This window comes from Equus caballus, chromosome 18, assembly GCF_041296265.1.
Source record: "Equus caballus isolate H_3958 breed thoroughbred chromosome 18, TB-T2T, whole genome shotgun sequence".
In the NCBI taxonomy this organism is placed as follows: domain Eukaryota; kingdom Metazoa; phylum Chordata; class Mammalia; order Perissodactyla; family Equidae; genus Equus; species Equus caballus.
This window is the reverse complement of record NC_091701.1, coordinates 69435001-69457260: the sequence shown is the minus strand read 5'-3', so window position 1 is coordinate 69457260 and position 22260 is coordinate 69435001. Positions and strand designations below refer to the sequence as shown.

Sequence of the window (22260 nt, the reverse complement as noted above, 5' to 3'; positions counted from 1 at the left end):
ATTTTAACATGGTATTATGAGGATAATTTGCCACTTTGAGTAAAAATGCTATACATTTTCTGACCTTTGGGAGTTTAAACCTATAGGAAAGAAGTCAACAAACTATAGTTTGATGATCTGAGACCAACCATTATGCATTAAGAGGTGAATAACACCTAACATATTTTTGTAAATCATATTCAGATATAATATTATATATTATTATTATATTATAAAAATTTTATGATAAAATATTTTAATTTACCAGTACTCTTTTTATTCGCAAGTTGTATCAAATAACAAAAATTATTTGCCAATGAATGTGGTTTAAAATGTATTTGAAATTAAAAGTTCTACTAATTTTACAGTCAAGTTTTCTGTATGTTTGTCAAGTGTGTACAATTAGTTTTGATATTTGTTAAACACGTTTTAAATATAGGGAACGATGTAGAGACTTTTTTCCAATGAAAGTTCATCTCTTAGGGCTTCCGTGTTTAACAGTCATGCCCATACTTTTAGGCCCAGAGCCAGAATCAACAAGAAAGACTGAAATTCTGTCCATCTCAGTGGATAGGATGGAGGTGGCTTAAGCTCAGTGCTTCAGTCTTTAAATTAGGTTCCTCTTTCACACAAAAGGGGGAGAGAAAGAAGTAGAGACAAATAAGGAGGAAGGAAGAGGGTGAGAGAGAAAATGGGGAAAGGAGAGAAGGTAGACAAACGGAGAGAAAACCTGGTCAGCTACTTAGAGTGCCTTGCCTTTCCCTGACTGCAGTTTTAAAGAAAGAAACAGACTCAGTTACAAACACTGATCTCTTAAAACTAATGATGACCTGCTGTGTTCAAGACACTGTGCTTGATGTTACTGTTCTTTCTTTCTTAAGAGGAAAGCTCCTGATTTGAGTTGTCATGGAGGAGAATTGGCTACTGAGCATGAGTATGGCACCTCCTCCTGCATTATAGATATAGTCTCAGCCAGACCCATGGTAGTAATTCAAACGATGTCTTGAGATCCCTTCAATATCACTATTATAACTCATCTAAAATTATAAAATAACAAAAAGAAATAATTTTTATAACGTGTGGTTTCCATATTATCAGGAGTGGGAGAGATTAACATACACAGTGGATGTGTAACAATGACGTATGTGACAATTCAAATAAATGTAAGTAAAAGTTTTAACTGGATGCTCTTTGCAAAGTGGATTAGCCTCCATAAGACATGATCATAAGACAGTCATCACTGGTATTACAAATGTGAGTAGTATCAAAAAGTTCATTCTTGAACTTTTGCTACTAATATCTTTTGAATTAGGTACTTTAGGAAGGAAGAGATTATCGTGAGTTGGGGATGATACAATACACTCTTCCAAAATGTGATGTTGTTTAACCTTACAACAATTCTAGGAATTAGCTACAAATATTGTTTCCACTTAATAAATAAGGAAACTGAAGCAGAAAATTTTTAGAGGGTATTTTTTTCTAATGATTATGGGGCACAAGGAATAAAGAATTCTTTTGAAAACATAATCAGATGAAGAAAAAGATCTGAAGTTTAATTGCATATTATTATCATTATTATTATTATTATTATTACGGCTTAAAGATTCTTGCTCTCTTTTTGTTTTGGTGAGGAAGATTGGCCCTGAGCTAATATCTGTTGACAATCTTCCTCTTTTTGCTTGAGGAAGATTGTCACTGAGCTAACTTCTGTGCCAATCTTCCTCTATTTTGTATGTGGGATGCCACCACAGCATGGCTTGATGAGTGATGTGTAGGTCCACACCCAGGATCTGAACCCACAAAACCCAGCTAAGCAAAGTGCACAAACTTAACCACTATACCACCAGTGGGTCCCCTTGCTCTGATTTTTTTTTTAATGAGAAGGAGCAATAGGCCCTGCAGATTATTCAGCTCTTGTCTGACAAAGTTCTTCTTTTATAACCCACCCTTGTGATAAATACAGTGCAGGCAAAATGTATCTATGAGCGAAATTGAACTTGTCTACTGAAATTACAAAATAATTTTTAAATGAAATTAAATTTATTCACCTAAGTCACAAAACAAATTCACTGACTTGAGTTGAGATGTAAAGAAGAAAAGTTTTCTCCAAACCAGAGCCACAATACAAAGTAAAGTATATATACCTAGCCATTTTTGCATAAATATATTTGTGAAATATATTGACACATTTGTTTACATATATGTTCCAAATATGCCCAACACATCTCACATTCAAAGTGCCACTTTTTATTTTAGTTTCTAAGTAGTAATATACCTGTTCCAAATCTCATTTTGCTCAATTAGGCAGGAATGAATATGCTCCTGGTAAAAATTGCCCAACTCTAGCCTCAGCAGCTTCCTCACCAGGGTTTATGGGGCATCCAGAGATTTCTGTGTGCTCTCCGAAAGACGAATCCTCCCTTGGTGTCCACCCAGCCCCCTGAGATTGGAGGAATGATCACTGGGAAGGCCACCACTGTGTACGACACCACCGCAAGCTCCCTGCCTGGCCCCTCCAAAGTGTTCTCCAAAAATTTTGATCCAGAAGCCTACTAGGTGAAAGAAAAGAATAGGAATAGAAAATCACAGAAGAGAAACTGTTAATTATTAACACATGAGCAACATTTTTCTTACATTTATTTTCATTTTCTTCACTGATTATTCTCCTTAACCTTTGTAATTTAGTTTTCTTTTTCAGTATGCTTCCCAAATCACTGTATTGAAGGTCACTGAAGATCTTCTGAAGACTAAATCTGACCTTTCTTGAGATCTCTTGATCTTCCTGAAACTTTTAACCTTATGACTATACCTCTGTAATTTTTCTTCTCTGGACATTTGTTGCACAGGATTATCCTACTTTTAGTGAACTGTCCTTTTCTTTCTCTATCCTCTCACTCAGGAATCTGATTGATTTTACCAATTTTACCAATGTCTGTCTATTCTAATTTATTCCATAGCATTATCTCTAGACCTGAACTTTTTCTGAAAGATCAGTCACAAATTGCAAATTCTGATTGGCTTCTGGTGTCAATATGCAAATATGCTAGAGTCGTTTCGCTGGTAACAAATTAAACAAACAAAAAAAGACAAAAGTCATTCTGTGCATGGTGTTTCTGTGTGTGTGTAGTATACATAGCTGGTGAATTTGAGTGAAGGGTATATTGAAGTTCGCTGTGCTATTCTTGAAACATAAAAATTTACCAAAACAAACAAGTATCAATTGAATCTGTACTCCCTTTTCTCACACATCTGTAAGTGATTTTCCATATTTCTCATAATCTGGATTCGAGATTATACTTGTTAAGAGTCAAGGCTCTAACATTAGGTTATTTGTTTCAAATCCTAGTTGTTCCACTTACAACTATTATGACATTTGTTTATCTGTTTAACATCTCTAAATTGTATCCTTCCTGTAAAATAGGGGCAAAATTAGTGTTTATTTTATAGGGTTATTGTGAAGATTAAGAGAGAAGACTCATATAAAATGGTTAATTATAGTAAGAATATAAGCATCAGCTTATACAATTATTAATATTGTCACTATTTGTCCCATGGAAAATCAGTTGCCATGTTTATGGCTCCTACCTCTGCAATACCATTATTCCTTCTCTTGATCTATTCACATTATATGGTTTGACTCTGTGAGTATTATTGCAAAGAGTTTTTCATTACTCCCTGCTGCCAAACCATGTTATTTATAGTTGCTAGATTATTAGGCATGTACTACAATTCAAATTCTGTGTTTTCCTTTGCTGATAAGCCTTTGTTATTTCCCCATTACCTCCAAAATCATGTCAAGGGCTTCAGCTTGGCACTTGAAGCCTTCCAAAATATGGCCCCAATATACCTTATCCTATTACTATCTTCCATTAGTCCCTACAACTATCGGATAGTGCAGTCAGACTACCTGAGACTTTCTGATGAGTCTTGTGCTTTCTTACATCTGACCCATTCTCATGCTGTGCTGACCCCATCTTTGTCTTGACTCCTCTCCCAGTTCCTAACTTCCATGCTTACCATGCCCATCTGCGTCCAGTCAGGGGAGAGAAAAAGAATGTGGAAGATTTTATGGGCCAGATCTGGGGTTGCACATGTCATTTTTGTTCTCATTCCATTGTAAACAACTCAGTCACGTGGTTACACTTGACTTCACTGGAATCTAGCACTGTAACCTGGCTCTGTGCCAAGGACGAATAAATAGGTCTTGATCTATACTCTCTGCCACACTACATTCTGGGCACATTTCAAATAGTTTCTCTTCTATGAAGCTCTTCCTATACCTCCCAGGCAGATATCATGTATGGTACATAATACAAAGATGGGAGCACAGCAACAAATTTACACTTCTAAATTTGAAGTTACTTATTACAAGATGTCACTGGTGAAAATTTCGTGCTAAAATTGCTATTAAAGTAGATTGTAAAATAAGATCATGCATTCTCTTTATGGAATCTGTATAGAACAGAATATGTATTCACACCAGATGGTGAAAGGATGAGTTAATTAATCTCCTAAGGTCCCTTATGACCTTCTAATTCTCATGATTTAAATGCTTTTGAAAAGGTATTTCCAAGTGTCATTTTATTTTCTATTGTGGCAATTTACACAACTTGTATCAGGTTTTTAAGCATTCCAAATGTCAACACAAGTGACATTTCCATAGAGTAGATGTTTTAACCAATGTTCAGATTATTTTGCTGAATTAAAGGGAGCTAAATAAAATTGAAGAGCATGCTGTGCCTTTGTCTTATTATGGAGAACTAAATTCTACTGCAATTTAATAATCAAAATCTTATTGCACAGATTTTGAAATTATGCTATGAAAGCCATCTGTATTGCAAACTGAATCAGAAACTGTAGAATATAATGGGCCTTAGCAGACAATGCCGCACTTGGTGTTTTCACTAGCTTCACAGATAGCTTTCTCCAGATGTTGCCAGGCAACAATAGCTCATATCAAGAGATTTCTTGTTCATAAACTCAACCTCATTGGTAATACAATGAGACTCAAGATTGTTACCACCTGTACAGGTGGAATTGCCAGCAAAATAACTTTAGTCATACTCTCAAAGGAAAGAATCAATGCCTGGATTTTTATTAAAAAAATATGATTGTGAACTTAGTAGAGAGATCTGCAATCAGAATGAGAGCCAACATATTAGTTATATGCACACTGTCTATCAAGGGACAAAATAAGAGATTTCAAGAAGAATCTTTCAAATTATATAAATACATACATTATACGAATAGGAAATTGATAGGAGACAAATTGATATAGTGGCCTTTGTGAAGAATTATCAGACTTATAGTCACAATTTAATAGTAGTTGATGCTAAAGGATGTATGGTCTGATAGAATTTTGCATTTAAGAAGAGTGCAGTCACGTGAATGTTGGAGTACTTGGAAATGAAATACAATGCAAAATATAGAAAAATGGATGTATTAGTTCTCCATATATTGGGCAGTGGTAGCTGTGAATACATAACTGATATGTTATGGTGGATATTTTTCAAAATATCACATAATAGAATAATCATTTTTTAAAATGATCTCTAGGGCCAGCCCCAATGGCCTAGTGGTTAAGTTCAGTGCTCTCCGCTTTGGTGACCCAGGTTCAGTTCCCAGGTGGGGACCTACACCATTCGTCAGTGGCCATGCTGTGCTAGTGGCTCACACGCTTAAAAAATAGAGGAAGATTGGCATGGGTATTAGCTGAGGGTGAATCTTCCTCAGTATTAAAATGATCTCTAGCAATAATTAAAAATATAAATCTTTCCTATTCTCTCTCTCTGTGTATGTGTGTGTTCTGTTTGCATGAAAATTTGTTCAAAGGAAAACTTTGAATAGTTTGTTTATTTTACATATTTCTAGTTATAAGAAAATGTTACATGTCCTTGTTAGATACAGAACTACAAAAGGAAATAGATCAGCTGAGAGGAGAAAATAGGGATGTTCTTGAGTGTGTGTCAGGAAAACGCAAATATAATGTATTGAGTAAGATTCCAAGTAGAGAAAATTGTTTTTTAAATATTTACCATGACTACCGTGCATTTATAACTTTTAAAATTCCTGATATGTGTAAGCACTTTACACATATTTTATTATTTAGATGCAGGTTTGTTCATATCCTGCCTTTCATCTTTTCATATGCACATAATTTTGAATGCAACTATCTTTATCCCACAACCACTCATAAACTTATTCCTCTCAATTACAATCAGGTCTCTGTTATTTAGCTTGGCAGGGAACTGTTATGTTCTCGTTATTCTAACTTACTTGTTCTAGTATACATCGTACACGGATTACTAGTTTTCAAAGCACAATACTATAAAAATTACCTAGCATTAAAATTATGCTAAGTAAAATTACTGCTTTTTATATGTATAGAGTTTTACAGTTTTTCTTAATTTAATCATCATTTATTCAAAGCTTATAGTATGCATTGGCAATAATTTAGTGTGTTTAAAGTTACTTTTTCCTCAGGAAGCTATAGTGTATTGGTTTTACATAGTAAAATTCAAAGTAAAGTAAAATTGCAAATACAAAAGGTATACATGCTCAGTGTAGACACAGATCCATTCTCCAAAGAGATTTATCCCAATGACATCCTTTACATTATTGTGGAATCAGATCATATTATCTTTCTCCGATGTCCTGAAGGCTCCATAATATTTTATAGTATTCCTCGTGTTCTGTAGTTTCTCAGTTTTGTTTCCATCTATTCACAAACGTCTTTGGAGGACAATAAGTAGGCAGAAAGTTTTCATTTTACTGAGGCACGTTTTAATTTTCTAAACTTTAAAATAGGTATGTCACTTCACTGACAAGCCTTACTACAAAACTAACTTCTCAGCATTTATACCTCTGTGCTGCATCGTTGTTATAGTTCAATACTCAAATCCATGTAATCCACAGTGTCATCTAATGAGGTATCTAGTATTATCCTCATTTTGCATCTGAATAAAGTGGGGAAACTTACATTGCAAAGATTAGGGGATGAATCATTTGTGAATATTGACTCTATTTGAGACTTCCAGTGTGAAGGAGTAGATGGTATTTGGATAACCTTCTGCTGAGAACAACTAAAAGGTTGGATAAAGTAGAGAGAGAGAGAGAGAGAGAGAGAGGACAGAGAGAGATGAGCAGGACTTGAGGAGCCAAGATCCAGGAGAGAGTATGGATACATTTCCTATTGCTGCTGTAACAAATTACCACACATGCAGTAGCTTACAACATCCCAAATTTACCATGTCACAGTTCTGAAGATAAGAAGTCTAAAATGAGTCTCATGGGGTTAAAATCAAGGTGTTGGCAGAGTTGCCTTCATTCTGACAGCTATAGCGGAGAGTATGTTTCCTTGACTTTTCCAGCTTCTAGAGGCTGCCTGCCTTCCACAGGTAGTGATCCCCTTTCAGCAATCACATCACTCCGACTCCTGATTCTGTCCTTCACATCTCTGACTCTGATACCCCTGCCTCTCTCTTATAAGGACCCTTGTGATTACATTGAGCCCACCCGGACAGTCTGAGATAATCTCCCCATCCCAAGATCCTTAATTTATTCACATATGCAAGTCCCTGTTGTCCTAGAAGGAAACAGTCAGAAATTTCAGGAATTAGGAAATGAACATCATTGGCGAGCTTACCACAGAATGGAAGGAAAATGGCATCGAGATGAGGCTGCAGCCCCACTGCTTTTCCCTCTCTTGGAATTTGGGATTATGCAGCCTAAGACACAGTCAGAGTCTAAAGAGTCACAGTCAGCTGCATAGAGGATAAACAGAACGAGGCAACCTACAACTCCAGCACCATCTTTGGCTGGAGAGACAAACCAGGTTTCTGGACCACCAAGAAATGCAAGAATTGAGGGCCCGAGATCATAGAGAAAGGAGACTGCAGAGAAACCACCTCAATATTCTACACACAATTTTCCCTCAAGACATAAAATGATCCTTAATTTGTGTTTGTGTAAAATTAGGAACCAGTTAATTAGAGAGAAAACAAGTAGAAAGAAAGGGACAAAAGGTTAAAAACTCTTATAGACAAACCCTGAGGTTAACCCTCCCACTCCATGATCCCAGCTTTGGGGTTCATGATCTTGTAAAATCCCCTTCCTTGAATACAAGTGAGACATGATTTCCTACACAATGAAATAAGGCAAAGGTGACAGGATGCCATTGTTATAATCACTCTACATTATGAAAGACTTAGTCTGATTAGCAGACCTGCTCTGGAGACTCCCTTGTTGGCTTAATAATGTAAGTGGTCATGTTGGAAATTTCAACGTGATAAGGCCCTGTAGATGACTTCTGGGAACTGCCGGCAGACTCTGGAAGCTGAGAGAGTCCAACAGCCAACAGTCCTCAAGCAGCTGAGCTCTTAGTCATACATACTGCCACGTGGAAGTGAATTCTGTTAGCAATCTGAATAAAAATGGAAGAGGACGCTCCTCAGTCAAGCTTTCAAATAAGAATAGTCTGCTGACACCTCGAATGCAGCCTTGTGAGACCTGAAACAGGTCGCAAAGTTGTGCTCAGACTCCCAACCCACAGAAACTGAGAAATGATAAATGTGTTGTGTTTTTTTTTGAGCAGTTTTAGGTGTACAGAAAAATTTAGCAGAAAGGACAGAGAATTCCCATACACACTCTCACAGCCCCTCCCCCATTTTCCCCTATTATTAACTTCCTGCATTAGTATATGCATTTGCTACAATTGGTGACCCAGTATTGATGCATTATCATTAACTACGTAGTTTACATTAGGGTTCACTCTTTGTGTAATAAATTCTGTGGGTTTTGACAAATGTATAATAACATGTATCCACCATTACAGTAACAGACTGAATAATTTCACTGCTCTAAAATTCCGCTGTGCTTCATCTGTTCGTCCCTCCCTCCCCCAAACCCTGGAAATCACTCATCATTTTACTTTCTCCATAGTTTTGCCTTTTCCAGAATATCATATAGTTTGAATCGTATAGTATGTAATCTTTTCAGATTGTCTTGTTTCATCTAGCAATATTCATTTAAGTTTCCTCCATGTCTTTTTGTGGCTTGATAGCTCATTTCTTTTTATTGCTGAATAATATTATTCAGCATGCATGTACCACAGTTTATTAGTTGATCTATTAAAGGACGTTTTGGTTTTGACAATTATAACTAAAGTTGTTGTAAACATTCATACGCAGGTTTTCGTGTGAATGTAAAGTTTTCAATCAGTTGATTAAATACCAAGAAACACGACTGCTGGCTCATATAGTAAAGGTATGTTTAGTTTTGTAAGAGACTGCCAAACTATCTACCAAAGTGGCTGTACAATTTTTTATTCCTACCAGCAATATATGAGAATTCTGGTAGCTCCATATCCTTACCAACGTTTGTTGGCAGTGTTTTGGATTTTTGTCTTTCTTTCTTTCTTTTCCTGCAAAGGAAGATTCACCCTGAGCTAACATCTATCACCAATCTTCCTCTATTTTGTATGTGGGTCACTGCCACAATACGGCCACTGATGGGTGGTGTAGGACTGTGCCCAGGAACTGAACCTGGGCTGCCAAAGTGGAGCACACTGAACTTAACCACTAGCCCCCGAATTTTGCCTTTCTAATAAGTGTGTAGAGGTATCTCACAATTGTTTTATTTTATAATTCTCTAGTGACATATGACATCAAGCATCTTTTTATAGACTTACTTGCTATTGATATATCTTATTTGGTGTGTTGGCTCTTTAGATCTTTTGCCGATAATCATTTGGTTTCCTATTGTTGAATAGAAATGTATTATTTAAGCTGCCAATTTTGTGTTAACTTTTATGCAACCATAGAAAACTAACATAAAGATATAAACAGAGAATGCGATACTCTCAGGGTATTGTTGTAAAAAAAACTTGGATTTTCTGCAAAGTGGTGAGCCTTGGAACAAGCCAAGGAAGGCATCAGAAAAGTTACCCCCTAGAAGTAAGAGCAAACCAGAAATTAGAACAGCCTCTACTAGATCAGAATTATGAGTGAATAAACTGTTTGACTGCAGTAAGAAAATTAAATCCTTCTGGAAGAAAGTAATATTATCAAGAATCTTCAGAATTCTAATATATAATTTCCATCATTTAATTAAGAAAAATATTGAAAATTGGTTCAATCTAATCAATATTCACCAATGTGTATCTTACAACAATTTTAGATAGGTACATTTAATCATATGAAAATTTATAATATATAGTATACAGGAATTGCTTTTCTGTGTTTAAAAAAAAATATTTGTAATAACTTGTTTTATTTGTATATCTAAAATGGATGAACTGCCAGTTATGTTCATATAGATGTAGTGACCCAGGCTTACATCTAACGTAATTAATAATTAGTGTGGTAAGGCAGAACCCAGTTAGAACAGATCCTAGCACTAAGGAACTGACGTGGCTTACCAGTGAGTATAACTGAATACCAATCATGAATGTATCACATTTTTAATAGCTGCATAGTATTCCACAATCTATGTAACCTATTTTATTCAATCATTTTCCTGTAGAATTATTTTGTATATATTTGTGTTTTTTGTTTAGTCACATCAATATGAAATGTCTTTGTAACAGAGACTAATGAAATAAAAAGTTATGAATATATTTATAATAAAACAAAAGCAAAATTATAATATGGCTTAAGGTTTACAATATTTCCTTAAAGATTTGTAACTATGTGGTTGTCTTATACATAATTTGTACATATAAGGAAAATTGAATTAACATTTTTATTCACCCAAATGTCAAGTATTCTACCAGTGAAACAAGATGAAGAGAAAAAAAAAAGAAAATATTATTTGTTTCTAGCCCCATCCTTCAAGAAAAAGACACATTTTATATAGTAAAATGTGCAATGTGGAGCACTGCTTATGGGTGACATGGATTTTGTTTAGAGGGAAGGTGAAAAATTATTGAGTTCTTGGTTAAGATTGACAAAAGGAATTAATTTTGCCTTCAGAACAACCCTGTAATGTAATTATTATCGCCTTAATTTCATCCACAAGAAATATGAGAATCCAAAATTTTAAATAAATTTCCTATTAACCACACAACTATTAATTCAAGAACTAAGATTTTAATTCACCTCTTTCAGACTCCAGAGGCTGTATATTCAGGGATGTTTAAAAAATATATAATTTTATGTCCCTTTTGGAGATAATAGGAAATAATTTCTCTTTTTGTCTAAAAAAAGAAAAATACCACTGGGGGAGGCTTCAAGGCTCCTTATGACCTAGGCTTAAAAGTATGAATTTATTTCTGGAGTATTCTACTGATGAAGCTAATCACTAACACCAGTGCAGATTCGAAAGGATTGTAGGAATAGACTCCATCTCTTGATGGGGAAATTGAAAGTAAAAGGACAAACATATTGATGACATGCATCTTGAAGACAGGTTATCACATCCTGTAACTTCTGGTTGACTGTAGTCAATGGGAATTTGAGATTAAGGACAAGAGGAGAGAGGAGAGTAAGTTCTAGTATTTATTCACCTGTTCATTCCTGTTTGATCATGAGTTGCCAGTACCTTTCTTCTTCTGCCTTCTTTTACCAATAGATGTCATCTCTGTTAGATACCTCTTCCACATCAGCTATAAGTCTTCTGGGTTCTTTTAATGTCTCCCTATTCTTGACCCTTCAGTCTTAAGTACTACTAAAAGATTTCAACTATTGCTAAACCACAGGATTTGGGGCTGAGTTAGGGGAATCAATATTTTGTTGCTTTCCCTGCACCCATCCCACACGTTTGTAAATAACTCATTTTTTATATTCTTTTTAATCATCCTTTTTCAAAGTACCATCTGTTTACTGCAGACTTCAAGCAGTACACAAAGAAACTTCAATAGAAATCAATTTGAGAAAAAATCAAAGTAAGAATATATTATTATTTGTATTCAAAATTATTGAAATTTGTTCTGGAGCTTATATTTCTTTCATTGAGGTACACGTTACATGTGATAAAATGCACAAACTTTAAGTGTATAGTTAGAAGGCTTTTGAAATTATATACAACTCTAACCACCAATCCAATCAAAATATATAACTTTTATATCACACTAAAAAGTTCTCTTGTGTTCCTTTCCAGTCAACCTCACCTATTATTGTATTTTCTAAAGAAAATTTAGAATAGTACAATATAATGTATTGAACATCCATATAGGGACAACATGTTGGAGTCTCTGTCAGTTTAGAAAGTGAGAGTATTTTATAATATGAAAGAAGTATTATGACTTGGTGTAGCAGGAAATGGCAAAATAATAATAAATCAGAGAAAAAATACAATTCACTGTAGAAGAGCTATGTGCAGACAATAAAGGAAAAATTTTCATTAGATGAAGCACACCTCTGAAGTCAGTAAGTGACGCTACCTAAAAAGAAAAGAAATTTCTTCAATTCAACTAATCTAACTATTCATTCCATATGATGACGGTTTAGAGTTTTCATCAAAAGTGGACTCAGTCAATTTTGGAAACAGAATATCGTTAACTTTTTTATTAATTTAAACAACCACTGCATCTTTCAATTTTCTTACCTATTGGGGTTTTCTATTGACTGTGTGTGCACCATCATATAGAGTACAGATCAGATGGATAAAAAGTAACTGGAACAGCTTGAGTTAAAGACAAATTGTATCCACAGACAGATAAAGCTGCTAGAATGGGCCACTTGTTTGATTACTATTGCAGCAAAACAAATTACTTCAAAACTTAGCAGCTAAAAGCAACATGTCATCTTGGTCATTATTTTGTGAGTGAGAAGCCCTGGAATGGTTTAGTGAGTAGTTATTGCCTGGACTTCCACTTATCAGATGTTGGATGGGGCTGCAGACATCTGCAAGCTCAAGTGGTTTGGGCTCCAAGATGGTTTACTCAAGTGGCTGGCAGTTGAGGCTGTGACAGTGAGAACTTTACACATGGCCTCTCCAGCATGGTAATCTCCTAGTAATCATCATTCTTACATGGTTAATGCATTTTCCTAGAGAGAACATCACAAGAGAATCACAGAGAAACTACATGCCCTTTTAATGTCCTTGGAAGTCACAAAGCCTTACCTCCACCATGCTCTATTAGTTGAAATGCTCACAAGGGCAACCAGAGTCAAGGAAAGGGAATATAGACTCCCCTTGCCTTCTACAAAAGGAAGAATGTCACCTCACGGGTATGAGCTCAGGGGTAAAAGTCCAAAGATCATATGTGTTCAGATAATTCATCATGAGAATGTACTCCTTGATAAAGTCCACAGAAAATCACAGACTTTAGAACATGGATCTGTGAAGCTTGGGGTTTTAGAAAGTCATTGTAGATACCTTAGTTTTAAAAGGCCAGACTGCAATTGTATGGTGGTGTTAAGCTACTGAGTTTGGAAAAATGTCTTACTTTATCTAAAAACAAAATGACTTATTCGTGTTTTCCCTCCTATTTGTATATTAGTGATTATTGCAGAATAACAAATTACCTCAAAGCTTACTGGTTTAAAAAGATAATCTTTATTATCTCAGTTTCTGTAGATCAGGAACGTGGTTGTGGTTTAGTCAAGGCTTATGGTTCAGGATCCCTCACAAGGTATAAACCTGGGCGGAAGTCATCTCAAGGCTCACTAGGATGGGGCTCCCCTTCCCAGTTCCCTCATGCGGCTATATTTTATAGGCAGGATTCAGTTCCTTCAAGCCTTTGGATTGAGGGTCTCAGTTTCCTAATAGCTTTGGGCTGGAGGCTACCTTCAGTTCCTTGTCACATAGGTATCTCCACAGGGCAGCTCACAACGTGGCAGCTTATTTCATCAGTGCTAGGAAGCGAGAAGAGACAGAGATAGAGAAAGATGTCACAGTCTTTCATAACCTACATTAGAAAGTGACGGCTCATCACTTTTGCCATAATTGTTTATTTTTAATTAGAAGCAAGTCACTAGCTCTAGCCCACACTCCACAGGAAGAAATTGTACAAGGGCATGAATCCCAGGAGGCAGAGATCATCGGAAGTCATCCAGGAAGCTGCTATCAGAATTCATATTTGATTTCATTTGGGTAATATTTTCACATGTTATTTGTATGCTCTAAGCCATTGGTTCTAACTGTATGTTGTATCTGAATTGTTCTTACCTTGTTTTACTTTATTTCTTTTTTTATGTTACTTTCTTTTAGTTTTTTTTACTTTGCTTTTCTCACCATTCATTTAAAAATATCACATTTCTGTTAGAATTTTTGTAATTTGTTTTAATTATTCTTTGTATTACTTTTTTGTTTACTTCATCTTTTTTATTGACAACTAGTTATTTTTCTGCTGATCTTTTGTTCTGGTAACTTTTTAAAAGTCAGGCAAGGAGCACAGTGAAACACTGGACATTTAAGAACAGTCTGCCTAAGCAAAAAGATTGGACATATAAGGAGTATGTTAGTTCTACAACAATCTTTCGAGATTCCCTTATTTGGAGCTCCAACACATCTTCTAAATACAGTTATTCCTATTTTTTCTAGTATTGAATTGTCTTTTATTAGAATTTTAACTCATGAACATCTTCTGAATTCTACTAAAAATTTCATCTTTTATTACATTAATTCATCTTTTCTGCATGACTTATGTACTTTCACTCTGGTAAGAAAGAAGAAAAAAGGAATGAAAGCTCTGTTTCTGCACATTAAATTATAAAGATATTTCAAAACCCAAGGGCATCCTGTTGCGGGAATGGATTCATACACAAACTTTAGTATAGATGAACTAAACCCAAGGATGATATATATAGAGGGATAACATCTCATAAGAGAACATAAAAATCAAGTTTTGTAACAAAGATTACATACATTTGTGACTAAATTCTGCCCCTTCCACTTCCCAAGTCTTTCCTTCATTTCCATATCCACTATTAGATCAGAATATGAAAAAGCGGAGAGAATGCATATTTTCCAGCCCTCATCTCAAGGTTGAAGGGAAGAGAAAAACTGACTTCATGTTCAGTGAAAATAAAATCAAATCCTGCACATTATATCAGAGTAAACGTAATGTCAATAGAAAGCCTTGAAACATGAACAAAATTAAAAGAACTGGTAATGTAACTATGAACACATACTAGATTAAACACATATTCACAATCAGTGTGCAAAAGGTAAAGCTCAAAATCTAGAATAAATATATCTCATGGAATAATAGGAAACGTCATAACTTATTGATATAGAATAAATTAAAAAATAGTAAATTCAGTGTAACAAGAGGTATAGAAAACTAAAAGAGAAATTAAAGACCAAATTAAATAGACTAAACTATATCATTAACAAATTAATAAGTACATTAAAATCAGGAATGAACAGAATAGGCACCACTAAAAATCAGGTTTTTCAAAAAAAAATTACTTAGGCAATCATAATGAATAGGTCGGATAAAGACAGAGGTTAAAGCAATTAGAAAGGTACTAAAAGATGTGAAATAGAAAGCCACGTAGCATATGAATATTTGATGCCTCTAAATTTGAGAATAATAAAAAGTAATAGAACCCATAAAATTGAAAATATATACACTCATTGTTGTAATTCCAGAAGATTTCTCTAGCTGGAAAAAAAAAAGATATTTCAGAAAATTTTGATTTGAAAAATTCTCAAAAGAGTTATGTAACTTCGTTAATCTATTGAACCTTAAAGAAATAATTCTTCAATCATCATGACAGAAAAAGTCAGTGATGTAATAGGGAAAAAATAAGTGTGACCTCAAAATTATCTAAAACATTATTAATTCCAGAAGTCAGTGGAGCAATCTACAAAGTCCACAGGAAAATTCTGACCCACATGCATTACCAGAAGCCACGACTGTTGGCAAATATAAAGGCAACAGACAGACATTCCCAAACACAAAATAATTAGTATAATAAAAATCTTTGACATGATGGGATTTTTGGGTGGGCTGGGGGGTGGGTGAGGAAGGTTCACCCTGAACTAGCATCTGTGTCAATCTTCCTCTATTTTATACGTGGGATGCCTCCACAGCATAGCAGCCAATGAGTGGAGTATGTCTGCACCCGGGATCTGAACCCATGAGCCAAGGCTGGCAAAGCAGAGCTCATGGACTTTAACCACTCAGTCATGGGACTGGCCCCATGATGCGATATTTTTAAATACATATTTCAAAATCTATGTATTTCTAGTGAACAAAAATAAAGAAATGAGGAATGGAAAAGCAGGTAATAGAGCAATGGTGACTACTAATTCATTTAGAATATAATATGAATGCTAAACTCCTATAAGAATTATAGAAAACAATGCAAATACTAAAAAACCTAGACAGTATATAAATAATAATCTAACTGAAAAACAAGAAAGAATTGAGGATAAGTTTATAGGAGAAAAGCAGATGGCTTTAAAGCCCTCAGATTTCATAGCAGATACTTATTTGATTCTCCCTCGAAATAATTTCTCTATTTCAATATTATCTATATGCTTTCAAGTCATATTTTCATCTTTTTCTCTGTCCATGCATTCTACATTGGATGCATCTTATATACACAAGTAAAGATTCCTGCAAACATGCTTACCCAACATTAATGATGCTCGGGATGTTATGGCAGGATTTGTATTTTTTTTAATATCCTTTTCTGACTTGTTTGAAAACAACATTATTTGAATGTATGAATTTATAAAAAAGCAAAGAGGACTTGTTTTAAAGAAAATAAAGACTGAAGGCAAAAGATATTAAAAATATATTGATAATGGCTAAGTCCATCTAGTGGAGATGGATTATTTTCTTCTTTCCTTTTCTCCTGAATTTATGTCTCTATATGAATAATAATAATAAAATATTGTAAAAGAAAAACTGAACAGCATTGTGATATCCATTCTTTCAAAACTCTGCTCTTTGCAAGTCTCAGGTATTTATATTAAAATCCATTGTCGGTATTCCACGTAGGATCCATACATATTAAGAGGAATTTGAAAACGACTTCCTTCAGTGGCGATGAGGCAGTCCAGAGAGGCTGTCCTTCAGGAGCTGGATTATCTTTTTATAACCCTTAAATCAGACCTCATAGGTGACTACTCTATCTAAATATAAAGATGAGTTTTTATCTCTCAAGTGCTGTATGCAGCAGTGTTTTTTAATATGAAGGAAAACAATCTCCTCTTATGCATATTTATGTACTTGCTCCCTTTATGATTTTCCAGGAATCAGTTTTCTTTTTACTTTCTATCTTAAAATGCTTAAATATTTATTTGACTCAATTATCTTCAAGTCTTATGAACACATGACTTAGAACAATTGAATTCAGAGCAAGGAGAGAAATCCTCTTTAACATGCTATTTTACTAACTGATTTAATGTTGAGGTTTTTTTGCAGCAAAGAAAGGCACTATACAGGGAAAAAAAACACCAGGAATGGGATGTCCTCATACCATATGTGAAATTCATTGTGAATTAGAACTTGAGAAAGATTTAAAATGTATTTTAAATGGTGAACATTGACATTCTGAGCTATTTCATTCTTTTTTAATCTAGATTCTTAACAGCCTGTAGCAGCATTTCAGAAGCACTACAATTTCTGCCAATAACCTTTCACCAAAAAATAATTTCAGGCAGCATTATCACTCAATGCTACCAACAGAAACCAGAAATCCACTTCAAATGTCCTTCAAATAGCTAGAAGATGAATTTGAAGGGATACGAAATGTAAAACTCAGAAGATGAGGCCAGACTTTGATACTTAGTTGGTCTGATAGAGTAATTTTGTCTCTATATAGATCTCACTGTATGAGAAAAAGGAGGGGAAAAGGAAGCCGTAATGTGTCACCTTATCTAAATAAGGCACCTGTCATTTCTGGAATTCTGTTTAAACCATGATAGATGTTCTTATTCAACAGAAGAATCTCTTTTCTCGCTAGAAAACACATCTTTTAAAGAGAAAAAAGTAGAAGTAAACTATATTTTCTTGCTGGAGATGCTATGAACAATAGAAACTTAAGGCTTGTTTAAAGATAGCCCAGAGTTTAGAAGGAAAGATACAAACCATACACAGTGGATCCCCTAAGGGGGCAGTTTCCTTTAAAGTCAGTGTCACATTGGCATATCATTGGTTTTCCCCCACATGTTGTTACCTTTAACATATTATTATTATTATTATTATTTGTGAGGAAGATTGGCCTTGAGCTAACCTCTGTTGCCAATCTTCCTCTTTTTGCTTAAGGAAGATTGTCACTGTGTTAACATCTGTGCCAATCTTCCTCTATTTTTTGTGGGATGCTGCCGCAGCGTGGCTTGCTGAGCGGTGCTAGGTCCACTCCCAGGATCTGAACCTGCAAACCCTAGGCCGCAGAAATGGAGTGCTCAAACAACCAATACGGCACCGGGCCAGCCCCGTATATTATATTTTTTGTATATTGGTCTATGTGATATTATAATTCACAAGAAGAAATATATATTTGGTCTTCACCCTGTTTCCTGAGCTCCTAGAACTCTTGGAATTTCCTAAGTGATGAGAGACACAAAGGTGTCTTTTGTTAAGTTAATGAGGTGATTTGGGGAAAGCACCTAAGGCTGGGGGCTGGTTGCCAGGACAGCCAACAGAGTAATTAGAGGGTTGGAATATCTAGTCCCAATACCCTGACCTCCAGGGAGGGGAGAAGGGCTAGAGGTTGAGTTTAGTCACCAATGGCCAATAATTTGATCAAGCATGTCTATGTAATGAAGCCTCCATAAAAACCCAAAAGGCTGGGGTTCGAGAGCTTCCAAGGTTGATGAACAGGTGGAGGTACTGGGTGAGTGACGTGGTTAGAGAGGGCGTGGAAGCTCCACATTCTTTCCCCATGTCTTGCCCTATGCTTCTCTTCCATCTGGCTTGAGTCATATCCTTTTATAATAAACTGGTGATCTAGTAAGTAAAATGTTTCTGGAGTTCTGTAAGCCATTCCAGCAAATTAATTGAACCCAAGGAAAGAGAGGGTGGTGGGAACCTCTGATTTATAGTTGGTCAAAAGTACAGGTAACGTATTGGACTTGTGACTAGTATTTGAAAGGTGTTGGGGGAAGGAGGGGCAGTCTTGTAGGACTGATTCCTTAACTTGTGGACTCTGATGTTATCTCTGGGTGGAAAGCGTCGGAACTGAGTTAATTCTCAGACACCCTGCTGGTTTCTGAGAATTGCTTGTGTGGGAAGCGCCGTGACCCCCTCCCCCCTCCATTCACACACATTGAAATTGGGTGCAGGAACTCAACACAGTCTACTTTTTCTGTGATCATAAAATTTGGAGCATTTAATTTTTTACAGAAAAATATACTACACAGATTATAAAAGTATGATTTTCTCACCTGGCTAGAGCTGGAACAAAATGGAAGAATTCTCGTTAAATAAACCGAGAGATCTTTCGTTTTGTTTTATTTTGTTTCTTCTTCAGCTACTTCTCTTATTTCAGGTAACATCATCATATCCAAAGTGTGAGTTAGAGGTCCCTTTCCTCAGCCACATTCTTTTATAATGATGATTAAACTATAAACAAGTGATCCATAAATCACCAATCTTTATGCCTCACTTTCTTGCCTCTATCATGGTTGAAGGTTCATATATAAGACAAGCCAGGCCAAATAGTAACCTCCTCTGATTTTTCAAAATTGGAACATAGATTGGGGGCAGGAGAGTTGGCAAAGAATATGAGCCCATAGTTGTTGGTAGTCATGCTTTTATTAAAATCTCAATTTTGCCTAAGCAAGTTTAGGACAGATTTCAGCTACTTGCAACGAGATGCTTCTAGATTAATACATGTGTAAAGAAAATTAGATTTCTGATGCCTAACTTTAGTGACCAGGTGAAGCAATGGTAGGAATTGAAATAAATATTCCTGGTAAAGTAAAACGCTGAATCAATTTTTTTTTTACATGAAATGGCCACGTGAATGCAATAGGTAGAAAGATTGGTGTTAGTTTCAAAGATGTAAAATATTTTAATGATTGAGATATTATCTACCTTATTCTATTCCACACATACGAATGACATTCTTTGCAATGTTTTTCCATTTCTTTTGAGATATATAACATCAAAATCATTGTCTTTTTACATATATTTTTATGACTGATTAGTAATATGGAATAGGGCGGTGTAGACTTACTGGACATTCCTGGTAAGAGCTGGAATAGTGGACAGTGATACATTGAGAACTTAATTAACAAAAAGGAGACTATCATATATAGCTATATTCTAAGTACATGGAATTCATTTATACATTCCAGATTCTGATATGGTTTTAATCTTAGTGCTTAAATACCTTTTCCCTTCAGCTAAAGCCTTTAAACTATCTATGTTACATGATAGGACACAGAAAACTTACACGTAAATCAATTTTCCATCAAATCTCACAATTTCATGATCATTTTTACATTTCTTTTCTTCAATAACAAAACTAGATATATCTATGTATAAGATTTATATATCTATATATAAGATATAAGATTTAAGTTATTCCTTAAATATTATGACTTCAGTGTTTTAAAGAGATACAAGAATACAATCTAAGGTCTATTTTGCTGTAACTCACCTAATTACATTCTTTTTTCTTTTTTCTCTTCTCTTTTTTCCTCCTATCTCTTCTCTCTTCTTTACCTGTCTTATCTTCCCCTCCTCTTGCTCCTTCTCCTTCCTCTTCATCTTCCTCCTCCTCCTCTTGCTGCTTCTTCTGTCTCTCTCTCTCCCTCTCCCTTTTTCCCCTCTTCCTCTCTCCTTTTTTCCCTCTCTTCCTTCCCTTTCCTCTCTTTCTTATATATTTACATCAGTGGAGGACAATGTCAGGTGATGAAATAAAATAAATAAATAAAAAGCAGTAAATACAAACTAAAAATGTAGTAGTTTTACACAACATGCACATATGCCATGTCAGCAGAAACTTACATTCAACATATATCATGTTAAACTACTGACCTAAGACAAAATAAAAATAAAAGTATGACTTGAATACAAGATTAAAATTCCTTAATGAGTACAAATCAGTGTCAAGGACAAAAAAAATACAGTTGAGATATATTCATGAGATTCTTGAATTCTAAGATTAAAGAGAAAAACAAGAAAGAAAGAAACAAAAACCCCAGCTATCATACATTCCAGATCCAGAAACAGCAAGAAGCTTGTGTTGAACTAATCTTTCTGAAAACAAAAATTATAAACTCTGGACAAAATATAAAATAAAAACAAATATCAAAAACATTTGTATTTAGATCTCTTAAAGAATATTGTTTAAAGCAAAGATAATTGCAATGTATGCTGGGTTTTATGACATATAAAAATAATGTGTATCAAAACAATTGCACAAAGTCTAGGAGGGGGAAGTGGAAGCATATTCTTGTCAGGTTGTAACTTAATACATGAAGTGGTATAATATTGTTTGAATGCATATAGTAATAGGGGAAATATATACAAAATGAACCCTAAGGTCACCACAAAAAGAAAGGACAGAAAAGAAAAAACAGTAAAGAACTATAGCTAACATGCTAACAGAGGACATAAAATATATGAATAAAAATTACCCAATCAAAAATAAGACAGAAAAGGAAGAAGGGGGAATAAAAAGAACACATGAAGTAAATAGAAAACAAAAGAAAAGATGGTAGATTAGATCTAATCTTATCAATAGTCATATTAAATGTAAATGATCTCAATACACCAATTAAAAGGCAGAGACATTCTGATTGAATAAAAATTCAAGCAGCTAGCCTGGTGGTGTAGTGGTTAGGTTTGAATGCTCTGCTTCAGTGGCACAGGGTTTGCAGGTTTTGATCCTGGGTGTGGATCTTAGCACTGCTCATCAAGCCATGCTGTGATGACATTCCACATAAAGTAGGGGAAGATTGGCACAGATGTTAGCTCAGTGACAGTCTTCCTCAAGCAAAAAGAGGAGGATTGGCAACAGATATTAACTCAGGGCCAATCTTCCTGACAAGAAAAAAAAGAAAAGAAAAAAGAATTCAAAACCTAATTACATGCTTACTACAAGAAGCTGACTTTAAATACAAGCACCGTACTGAGATATATTATTATTGTAAATATTTACAGTACTATAAATTTATTTACTGTAAATACTATAAATAAATATTAGTACTATACTATATTTGAAACCTGAGTCAAAAGAAAAATTGGCAGGACTGATCTTGTGTTTATTTAAAATTTGATCATTTTGTTAATCATGGATTTTTAAATTAATTTTTATTTAAAAAATATTACATTAAAATATTATCTGTCATGATTACTGAGGTGTTTTCGGTGCCTCCTTGTATTCTGCATTCAAGGTGAGTGTCTCATTTCACTCTAATCCCTCTACT

The 22260-nt window shown here is 34.9% G+C and overlaps 1 long non-coding RNA gene across 1 annotated transcript in view; it reads left to right on the top strand.

The window, feature by feature from the left end:
• LOC111768844 (uncharacterized) overlaps positions 1–22260 on the top strand; it is a 46021-nt gene continuing 23761 nt past the window's right edge. Inside the window, exons 1-2 of the long non-coding RNA XR_002801430.2 lie at positions 1–144; positions 1078–1142. This is a non-coding gene — a long non-coding RNA (uncharacterized lncRNA). The remainder of the gene's footprint in view (positions 145–1077; positions 1143–22260) is intronic.